The 11877-nt window shown below is 43.5% G+C and overlaps 1 long non-coding RNA gene across 5 annotated transcripts in view; it reads left to right on the forward strand.

Annotated features, from left to right (window-relative positions):
- LOC309860189 overlaps window positions 1-10584 on the forward strand; it is a 28753-nt gene extending 18169 nt beyond the window's left edge. For 4 of the 5 annotated variants that reach the window (XR_014309235.1, XR_014309237.1, XR_014309238.1 and 1 more), the window contains 2 exons: window positions 8845-8937; window positions 9699-10584. This is a non-coding gene — a long non-coding RNA (uncharacterized lncRNA). The remainder of the gene's footprint in view (window positions 1-8844; window positions 8938-9698) is intronic. The other variant, XR_014309236.1, reaches the window with a different exon arrangement.
- The last annotated feature ends 1293 nt before the right edge of the window (window positions 10585-11877 follow it).

Raw genomic sequence — 11877 nt, forward strand, 5'->3', positions numbered from 1 at the left:
CATGCCCAAGGGAGCAGACCCCAGGGGGCCTCTGGGGTCGGAGCCCCGGGGACTAGGCAGCTTTGTTGTTCTAGTCTAGATAGATAACATCATAGAGCCTGGGGAGGATACCAAGGTCCTTCCACAGAAGAATAGAGAAATTGTGTATAGTCCTTAAAGTGGAATGCTGCCCAGCAGGGACAATGACTAACAAATGTCACCACTTCCTCCAACTTGGAGCAAGCTCTCAAATAAAATGTTGATTAGGAAAAGCAAATCGCAAAAGTCCAAGTGTATGTGAAACTTGAATTAGACTTAAATTAAAAAAAGACATTGACTATCTAGGAAGAATATTAGGTGATTAGTAAGCACACATTTGGGGACATGGTTGCCCTGCAAGGGAGCACTAAAGGGTCCCCAAAATGGTGACAACACCCAATTCTGTAGCCTGGGTACCAGGTACATGGGTCTTTGTTCTATTTTCTTCTTTATCTTAGATATTTTATATTTCATATATTCTCTCATGTGTCAGATATTTCATTTTTTTTAAGATGGAAAAAGATATCACATATTAAAATTAAAACCTGGACTAGCCCTGGGCCCTCCTTCACATGAACTGAACCTTCTACAAAGAGCTGGCTCAGAAAACACCTCCAAGGAGATGAATTACCAAAAAAAGAATCACAAAAGGATCTGTGCAGAGACATTAGGAGGGTAAGGGAAGGAAAAGGAAAACAAGAATGCTGCAAGACAACAAAAATGGAGACGAACACTTTGTACTGACATGGCTGGATTGGGGAGGGGGATGATTTCAAACACTTTGACAAAATGGAGTGTGGAAATGCAATGGACCTCTGGCTAGAGGTCAGCGGGGAGCCAGAATGTTCCCCAGAACTGAAGCTCTGACATGGGAGGTTTTCTTAGGGATCTCCCCAGTCTCTCATCTCATCTGTCATTATAGTTGAACCATTTAAGCCATTTCAAGTGGTGTCTATTTTTAATTCACTCAGCCCCTGTTGGGAGGTCTTCCTTTGTGCTAGGTGCTGTACCTGCTCTGGAGGGTTTGGAGTCTGGAGGTAGAGGTGATGATTACATGGTGCTGTGGGAGGCAGCATTCAGGGTTCCTCCAGCAGAGGGTCTAACCAGTCCAGGGCTCTGGGAAACTTGTCAGAGGAAATAGCATTCCAGATGGAGCCTGAAGGATGAATGAGAATCAGCCATGGTAGATGAAGGGTGGAGGTTGGGAAGAATGCTCCAGATGGGAACAAAAATGCAAAGGCCCCGGGCGCCTGGGTGGCTCAGTGGGTTAAGCCTCTGCCTAGGGCTGGGGTCATGATCTCGGGTTCCTGGGATCCAGCCCCACATTGTGCTCTCTGCTCAGTGGGGGGCCTGCTTCCCCCTCTGACTCTCTGCCTGCCTCTCTGCCTGCTTGTGATCTGTCAAACAGAAAAATAAAATCTTAAAAAAAAAATCTATTAAAAAAATGCAAAGGCCTGAAGGAGACAGGAGGATATGGAATTCTAAAGGCGGGGCTTGAGCTGTAGGCCAAGCCCAAATAGGGATGCCTTGCAGGCCATTTTAGAGAATGTGATGCTATCTTACAGGAATTGGACAACACTGACTGTTTTATGCAAAGGAGTTACATGATGAGATTGTTTTTTTTAGAAAATTCACTCTTCCCCATTACATCAGTTTTTGCTCCATTGAGACCTTTAATCTACCTACTATCCTACCTTTAATTATCTATCACCTTCCTCACTTCCTTCTGTACTAGATCAGATTCCAAGGGCCATGATCATAAACGCTCCCTCAGATCAACTTTTCCTTCTCTTGCTCTACTCTCATTGCTGGACCACCTGGCCGCACCCCACAGTTCAGCCTCTAACACTCTGGGGTAAGAACAAGGTGTTGGCTGGTGGCTGGATTGTATTACTTCAGGAGGCTTTAGGGGAGAGTCCGTTTCCTTACCTTTTCCAGCTTCTTGGCTCTGCCCACATTCCTTGTCTTGTAACCCTGCATTCCTCCAGCCCCTGCCTCTGTCCTCAGATCTCCTCTGATTCTCCTGTCTTCCTGTTTCCCTTGTGATTACATGGGGGCCACTTAGATGATTCAGGATAATCTCCCCATCTTAAGATCCTTAAACACACCCACAGAGTCCTTTCTTCTACGTAAAGTCCCACTCCCAGTTTCCAGTGATTAAGATGTGGATGAACCATTATTCTGCCCACACACCATCTTCTAGGACAATATGTCATATCTTCACTCCTCTCACTTTCCTAGCCCTGTCTCCCCACCCTATTGTGACTTTTCTTTGGAGAAATGGTCTCCATTAGACCAGAACTGCCTTGTCATCCCATCGTCAAAATCACCCCCACCCTGCATCTGGACTCACACTCAGCTGGGTCTCCTGTCATCCAGGATGCTTTGTCCCTGCTCCCATCTTCAGTCAAGACATTCACCCTTGCTCTGGCTCTTCTCAGCAGACAGCTCTCCATGGTGTCTCATATTTCTGCACATTAAGCTAGGTACTGACCTTTGTTCCGGATGATCTTCACTTAGCTAACAGCCTTGGCAGATCGATATGCTGTCTACCCCTGAAGCAATGGGCAGGCATGTGTCTTTTACCAGCATTCATGAAACTTGGCAGGCTAACTAGTTAGCTTGCAAATGGGGTAAAATCTCAGTCCCTTCAGTTCTCAGCAGAATCTGTCTCCTCTAGCTTCTCAAGGTCTTCACACCTCATTTGCTTTTCTCCATCATCCATTGTTCCCTTTCTAATGGCTCACTGTCATCAGCGTACACTCATGCTCCAGCAAATCTCTTCTCAAGACCAAAAAGAAACTAAAAACCACTCTTGTTTGACACTTGCTTGTCTTCCTACTACAAATCCATTTCTCTGTTCTCTTCTCAGCAAAAATTCATACCATCATTATCTCTCTCAGTACTGCTCAGTAGAACTTTCTGGGATGGTGGAAATGTTCTGTCTCTGCATTGTCTAATTTTGCAGCCACTAGCCTCATGTAGCTGTTGAGCCATTGAATGTGGCTAGTGTAACTGAGGAGAGGATTTTTAATTTAATTTAATTTCAATTAAATTTAAATAGCCACGTGTGGTTAATGGCCACCATATTGGAGAGACAGATCTCTAGTGACTCCATTTCACATGCTCTGTCCTTTTCCTATCTGAATTCTCAGCTATACTTGATCTGATTGACTGACCTATTATTCTGAGGCATTTTGTTTCTGGCTTCCATGACTCAGCTCTTTTAATTCTGCTCTTCCACTCTCCAGCTCTCCTTGGTTGGCCTTCTCTGCTTGACCTCTAAGTACCACAAAGATCCATCCTGCACTCAACACTCCTCTACACTTCTGTACTCCTGCATTCCTCTATCTACACTCCTTCCAAGTAACCCCACCCAGTTACCTAGTGTTAGATATTATCTACAGGCTGATGAGTCCCAAGTGTGTGTCTCTAGCCCTGTCCTCTTCTCTGGGCACTGAACACTCATATCCAATTGCCTACTTTACATATCCATGTGGGTATTCAACAAGCATTTCAAACTTAATACATCCAAAATAGAACATTTCCCTACAACCTGTTCTTTCAGCTTTTCTATCCCAAGAAATGCACCCTCTCCACCCAATTGCTTAAGAGAAGAATATGGGACTCTTTGCCCAGCCTTACTGTCGATGCCGTGAGCTCTACCTCCAAAATATATTCATATTTGTGTCTTTAGTGTCTGCTGCTAGTTCTTGACTTTAAGCCCCCAACCTTGCTCCTGATTTATAATAAATAGCCTCACCACTGCTTTCTCTTGCCCCATTCTACATATAATGACTGGACGGCAGCCAGAAGGAGCTTCAAAAGTCCAAATAACTTTTGGGCACCTGGATGGCTCAGTTGGTTAAGCATCTCTCTGTCTCTGTCTCTCTCTCTCTCTCTCTTTTTTTTTTTTTTTAGATTTTAGCTATTTATTTGGCAGAGATCACAAGTAGGCAGAGAAGCAGGCAGAGAGAGAGGAGGAAGCAGGCTCCCTGCTGAGCACAGAGCCCGATTTGGGGCCCAATCCCAGGACCCTGGGATCGACCGGAGCTGAAGGCAGAGGCTTAACCCACTGAGCCACTCAGGTGCCCCAAGCATCTGACTCTTGATTTTGGATCAGGTCATGATCTCAGGGATGTGAAATTGAGCCCCTTGTTGAGCTCCACACTCAGAGCAGAGTCTGCTTGTCTCTCTCCCTCCGCTCTACCCCCTGCTTGCATGCTCTTTCTCTCTCTCAAATAATTTTTTAAAAATTACAAAGAGTTTTGAAGGTGTTTTTAAAAAAAATTCTCTAGTGGTGTTCTCTTGCATGTAAAATATGAGATCAGTGAGACTGTGAGCCCTCCTGGAAACCTCCCACCTCTGGGTCTTATGTTAGATTCTGCTCTATCCTCCTTGTTTCAACCACGTTCATTTAGATTTACTGTTACTTGAAGTCAAAAACATCCTAACTGACCCAATGCTCATTAGAGAATGGTGTATTAGTAATTAAAAGTTAGAAATGAATGAAATAGCCCAAACCAGAGAACTGATTATGAAACTTATTATGCAATAGAATAATACACAGGAGAGAAAACATGATGTCAAAGGCATCTGCTTATTGACATTATGCTTATTGTGTAATGTCAAATTTAAAAAGCATATTTCAATGGCATTTATATATGAATACACATAGACACAGACACATACACACCCATTATAGTGAGTAATTTATTTCAAGTGGACATAAACACACCCTATAAATGCATTATGCACATTTTACAGTGGTTGTTACTGGGTTATAGGAGTGTAAGTTTTTGTTCTTTATGATTTTTGATATTTTTTTCAAATTTTAACAAAATAATTTTATAGTAAAAGGGTAATAAAAGGTATTTGACATGAAAAATAATATTTTTAAGGTACAGTTGGTTAAGCAGATGGCCTTATTTATTTGTCCCAACTTTACTGAGATACAGTTGACATCCTCATGGTTGTTTAGCTTCTTTTACTCACTTCCTTTACTTTCTCGCTTTGTCAAGGTGCTGTCAGACCAGCTTGAGGTGTCCTGTAGTAGAACTGCCTTTAGAAATGTTCTTAGAGCCTGTGGGAAGAAAGGTGTCTGCAGGGGACACCCAGACTGAATGAAGCATGGAGGGGGTGGGTCCTGATTGCCCTTTCCAGGCAGTAGACAGAGGGTGACTTCCTAGCCCCACCCTCCCAACTCATGGCAGGAGGCCTGAGCCAGCCGTCTGTACTCAGCCACACTGCAGGGGCCCCTCCTGGGGCCCCCAAACAAGTCCCATCTGCCACCATAGTGCCAGATGTAGCCACAAGAGGGCGAACAGCATCCAGCTGATGTTTTGAATTGCTCTCTTGACACCAGAACAAACATAACCTGGCTTCTGTTTCATAATGCCAGTCTGTTTAGCCGAGTTTCTACACTATTGCGGTATGGTAAATCCCCATTTACTAGCATTAAAAATTTTTTTTCCTCTGTTCTTCAGGGACGTAATAAAGGGTATTTCATGCTGATATGGCTTTGCAGTGTGTGTTTGTGGGGAGGCCCAAACCCTGAGCCTGCCTGATGCAGGACTCCCAGGACACCGGGCCACTGCCAAGGGAAACCTGTGCACACCTCAACGAACAGAGGGGGTCCATGTTTATGGATTAGATGATGCAACATCATTACAGTGGTAATTCTCTCCAAAGTGTCTATAGATTCCATGCAATCTTTTTCAAAATCCCAGCAGGAATTTTCTGCAGAAATTGGCAAGCTTATCTCTGAGGGCAAAGATAGCCAAAAGAATTCTGAAAAAGAACAGAATTGGAGGACTTACATTTCCTGACTTCAAAATACTGTAAAGCTTCAGTAAAAAAAAAAAAAAAAAAAAAACAACAAACAAAAAATAGTGTGATACTGGCATTTGGACAGACCTATATATCAATGGAACAGACTTGAGAGGCCAGAAATAAACCCTTACGTTTATGGTTAATTGGTTTTCGACAAAAATGTCAAGGCAATTCAATGGAGGGAAAGGATAGTCATCTTAAGTGGTGCTGGGACAAAGTAGGTTAGTGGTTGCCTGGGGATGGGGTAGGAGTGGGGAAGGACTGCATATGGGGTGATAGAAATGTTCTAAACATGGATTGTGGTGATGGTTGCTTAGCTCTATAAATTAACTAAAAATCATTGAATTCACACTTAAAATGGGTGAATTTTATAGGCGAGGGAGGGGAAGACACCTCAGGCCGGAAGCAGGTGAGGTGAGATGTACCAGCATTGAGCAGAGTGCAGGGGTGGTGGGGGGAGGGTCTGCACTTGCTTTACCATCCTTCTTGCTGAGCCTTTCAAAGCCTCAACCTCTTGTTTTTTATAGACTGGAATAACATTTGCAGTTGGTGCCTTTGTGAGGCCCCAAGCACAGGAAGGGTGGTGCCCTCCCCCATGGGGTCTCACTAAGCCCTCAGGGCCAAGGAGGGAGCCCTGTTCAGGAACCTCCCTGACCTCGGAGTGCCCAGAGTCCAGGAGAACCTGGGGGGCAGTGCTGTCCTGTAGGAGCACAGTGTGGCCCCATGGACGCTTAACTTTTCCAATGGCTGCATTTAAAAAATAAAGCAGGTACTTCTTGGGTACAATTCATTTTAATACTATATTTATTTTTATTTAATTAAAAAAATACTTTATTTTCGGGCGCCTTGGTGGCTCATTTGGTTAAACAACTGCCTTCTGCTCAGGTCATAATCCCGGAGTCCTGGGATGGAGTCCCACATCAGGCTCCCTGCTCCATGGGGAGTTTGCTTCTCCCTCTGATCTTCTCCCCTCTCATGCTCTCTCTCACTGTCTCTCTGCCAAGTAAATATATAAAATCTTAAAAAAAAAAGATTTTATTTTTAAATAATCTCTACACCCATATGGGGCTTGAATTTACAACCCCAAGATCAAGAGTTGCATGATCTGCCAACTGAGCCAGTCAGGTGCCCCAATACTCTAGTTTATTAACCACCTATACCCCAAATATTATCTGGCATATAATCAATATAATAATTATTCACAAGATAGCTTATATCCTCTTTTTCTTACAAAGTCTTCCAAATATGCCATGTATTTCACGCTCAGTGCATTGCCATTTGAACCAGACATACTGCAAAAGCCCATCAGCGGCTGGTGGCTCCTGATCACCTTAGTGGAGGGCGCAGGCCTGAGGCACCTGATGGACACAGGGCGAGATTCCATGTTATACCGTAAAAAATGCATGTGTGGCCATGTTTGGAAAATCCTGCATGGGGGTATAAATATTTGTTTCATGGGCACCTGGGTGGCTTGGTTGGTTAAGCCTCTGACCCTTGATCTCAGTTCAGGTCTTGATCTCAGGGTCCTGAGCCTACATCTTAAAAAAAAAAATGCTATAAGAATTCCTAAATTAACTTGCAACCTAAATCACAATCCATTAAAAAAAAAAAATATGTAGCTTGGGGTGCCTGGGTGGCTCAGTGGGTTAAGCCTCTACCTTCGATTCAGGTCATGATTTCAGGGTCCTGGGATTGAGTCCCACATCGGGCTCTCTGCTCATCAGGGAGCCTCCTTCCCTCCCTCTCTGCCTGCCTCTCTGCCTACTTGTGATCTCTGTCTGTCAAATAAATAAAATCTTAAAAAAAAATGTAGCCCATCCTGTACAATACTTTCCATATTTTTCCAAAGTGCCTTCACACCACTCCCCTACCTTGAGGAGAGGCTGCACTATCCTCACCCCCACAGGCAGATTGCGGCCTTTTGGGTCCCACTCAGTTCCGCCTCTAAGCTGGGTGGCCTTGGGCAAGTCTTCTAATCTCCTCAGGCTCAGTTATGTTGTTTTAAAAAATGTGGATGATCATGACATCCCTTTTGTGAAACATTTACTTACTTTTAAAAAAGTCTCTATTTTTGAGGGAAAGAACAAGCGAGCAGGGGGGAGGGGCAGAGAGAGAAGCAGGCTCCCCACTGAGCAGGGAGCCTGATGTGGAGCTCAGTCCCAGAACCCTGAGATCACGACCTGAGCTGAAGGCAGCCACTTCACCAACTGAGCTACCCAGGCGCCCATGAAACAAGTATTTATTGAGCTCAGCTCTAGGCCAGGCCTTGTTCTAGATGATTGGATGCAGTGGTAGAAAACCCCGCCCTCGCGGTGCTCACATTCCAGGCAGCTGCGCTGTCAGCCTCCAGAACTGTTGAGAAGATTTCTGTAAACATGCACACAGCTTGGTCAGAAGGACAACTGGGGAATACGGATGGTCATTGCCTTCATCACCATCATCATCATCGCTAACCTCTCTTCAGTGCTCTAGCCCCTAGGACAGGCAGAATCTGTTCCCACAAAGACTACAACACGTAAGAAGCCCTAAGACAGGGAACTCGAGCTTCAAATTAAGAGTGAATCTTTTGGGACAAAGAGAAGAACTGGCTGGAAGAAGAAAAAGAGCATTTCAAGCACATCATCACTCACACTATAATCACTTAAAAACAGTTAAGTCAACCATGAAATTAACAAGGAGCAGAAATCTGTGTTCCTTCCATTCAGATCTCCATGGCTGGGCTTCACATTTACTGAGATAAATGTCTCCCATGATCACCCTGTGTCGCCAAGGACAGTGTCCCTTCTTGGAGATAATATTCTCATTAATGCTAGACAAACAGCATGCAGGCTTCAGCAGCAATCCCAGGTCCAAGGATCTCTGATCATGTGACAGTCTCCCTCCTCTGTAGAGGACGGGGCTGGAGGGAAGAAGACAGATCTTCTTCAAGTGGCTCTGCCCTACATCCAGCCCACCCCACTCACCCTGACCAGTGCACCTGTGCTCTGCCTCCAGCCTCTGACCTCCTAGCCCATCCCACCAGCCCTCCACCAGAGTGAAGCCAGAGTGACCTGCAGAGTTCCACAAGAAATCCCAGCGGAAACCGAGGTGAGCAGAAGGACACGTGATAATCAGGGAGATGGCACAGACAGGCAGGTGGGGTTCTAGAATCCAGTTAGACTGGTCAGGAAGAGTCATGGTTGTCTTTAGGAGGTGGGCAGGTTGGCTCAAAGGTAGGAATGGGGTGGCTGACAGGAGGGGAATAGTATAACTCACAGGACAGGAATGGGGTGGCCCACCCATGGATCAGCTTTGCTCTGTGTGGAGCAAAACCCTTAGCTCTGCAGAAGCCCATCTACATTTTCCCCTTGAGTCTGTCTTTAGGATCAAGGGAGGACTTGCCCCTCCTGCCTAACAGGGACCTTGTTTCATCATCCCTAGTTTCTCCCTCCATGATCCTGGGCTCTCAGAAAGTGGGCTTAGTGATTCAAGGCAAAAATAAAAAGTCTTTTGCTCAGGGTATTTTCAGGATCCAAAGGACTGTGGGGGCCACTTCCCCTGATAGGGTTCAATTCCTTGAAGCTTAGCAACATAGTCTTTTACCACCTACTAAGTCGAGAGTTCGCAGGCAGAATGAAGTCTAGAGTCCTTGGTCCAGGTACTACCACTAGGCTCCTTGGGCCCACTGGCAGAGAAATGAGGCTTCACAGTCTCACATGGATTTCTTTCTGGAAATCATCCAGTTGCAGAGCTTCAGAGTTGGGAGGGCTTTTAGAGACTCTAGAGTCCATAAGCACACTTTCACACCTCAACACTTCAGAAATCAGGATCTGCCTCTCCACCGACAGCCCTAACTTTCTGTTGCCCAGGTGGCTGCCCCAAAGTTAATATTGCTTCCTGCACCTGTCACCACTCCTCACTTGACTGGAGGACGTCAGTCCCTCAATGGTTCCATTAACAAACCCCTGAAGGACCGTCAGACGACGAAGAAATGAGTCCTGGATGGTGTCTGAAACATTCTGGTGACACCTTCTGGTAAGATTGAGAAAGTACTAGCATCAAACCTTGCAGAATGGGGATCAGTGGCATGGGAGAGTATCCAGAAAGACATAGGGGGCTGCTGTGTTGAGAGATGCCACATTATCCATTCTCCTGATGGCACAGAGGATGGTATTAAGTGGAAAAACGTGGATGTTGATGACTTAGAGTCAGAAAGTGAACCTCTACCCCTGTTCTTTGCGTCAAATGAAATCAAACTCTTTATATTTGCTTTTGATTATCTTCTAATTACACTAATAATACATGAACACATTCTGTTACTTAAAACGGTGAAACCTATAGATGCCACAGAATTCCTCCTGCACGGCCACTCACTCCCTGCTACCAAGCCCGAGGTCTTCCCTGAAGATGATGCTGTAACTAGTGTGTGTATCCCTGCTGACAGGGTTTTCTTTTTTTTTTTTTTCTTAATTTGCTTTTGCACAATTTGGATTTCATCTGTAAGTTAACGTAAATGGTTAACATAAATGGTATCTTATGTAGTCATGATTTTGCAATATGCTTTTTCCACTTAATAACAGAATCTTGGGAGAACTTCTTATATTAATGCATATAGGACAACCTCACTTCAGCTGTTGAATAGGGACAATTTATTTACATATCTCCATGTTGAGAGACATTTGGGTCACTTTATTTTATATATTTGCATTGCTGTTATAAATGATGCTCAATAAACATTCTCATATACCCTGTTTATGCGTATGTGAGGGAAGTGGAGTTTTTTGGTCTAAGGGATTGTACCTTTCCTTTTTAGAAGATATGGCCCAATTGGCCTCCAAAGTTGCTGTACCTCTTTGCACTCCCACCAGTCTTAAGTAGCATCAGTATTGACAGTTTTTTTTCCAAGTTGATGAGTGAAAAATATATCTCGATTCTTGAGGTTGCACATTTTTTTTTCATGTCCCTTGGCTATTTCTAGTTCTTCTTCTTTGACCTACTTGTTCACTCCTCACACCCTTGCATCACTGAATTTTCCTTACCAATGTCACAGGGGTGGTCATGCCTATTTAATACTCTTGCCTGTGATGGATGTGGTGTGTGTTGTCTTCATGCTGTAACTTGTCTTTTACATTTGCATCTAGTGTCTTTTATGGTAGAGAAAGATTTTGTTTTAAATTTGATGTAGCCAACATTTATTTATTATTCATATTACAGATTCTTAAGAATGACTTTCCAACCAATCTCTCTCTCTCTCTCTGTCTCTCTCTCTGTCTCTCTCTCTCTCTCTCTATATATATATATATATTCTATAACATTTTCTTTACTTACAAATGTATTTTAAAATATTTCCTTCAAGGGCACCTGGTCAGTTGGGCATCTGACCCTTGATTTTAGCTCCAGTCATGGGCTTGAGTTTTGCATCTGGCTTGTGCTGTGTGTAGGGCCTGCTTGAGATTCTCTCTCTGCACTGCTCCCCCAATATCACTCTATATATTTCCTTTAAATGACTCTTGTAATTTTATTGGGATAAATCATCTGGGTTTGTTTGAGTATGGGGAGGAAGCTACCCAAAATCATTGTGTTATGAATGGATAGTCAGTCCAGTAACATTTTTTGAATCTATATTTTTACATTCTTAGTTTATATAGTAAATTCCTAAATGCATGAGTCAGTTTCAGGACACTATCCTCTTTCAAAGTGAATATCTATTCTACATGTTTATTCTTACAGATTATTTAAATTATAGCAGTTTATTACATATTTTTATATAACATGGAGAATTTTTACCTCATTGCTTTCCTTTTTCATAACCAATTTTACTATCCTTGCACATTTTCTCCTTCAAATATAAAAATCTGCTCATCAATTTCATTGGGAAAATCTTGTATGGTTGTAATTAATGCCAAATTTAAATTCTACACTAATCTGGGGAAAAACTGACATTTGTATCATATTTAATCCTCCATCAAGAACACAGTGTATCTATTTATTCATGCAAATTTTAATTAAAATACATTTATAGACACTACATTTTATCATTTTCTCCAT

This window comes from Mustela nivalis, assembly GCF_964662115.1.
Source record: "Mustela nivalis genome assembly, chromosome: 2".
Lineage (NCBI taxonomy): Eukaryota > Metazoa > Chordata > Mammalia > Carnivora > Mustelidae > Mustela > Mustela nivalis.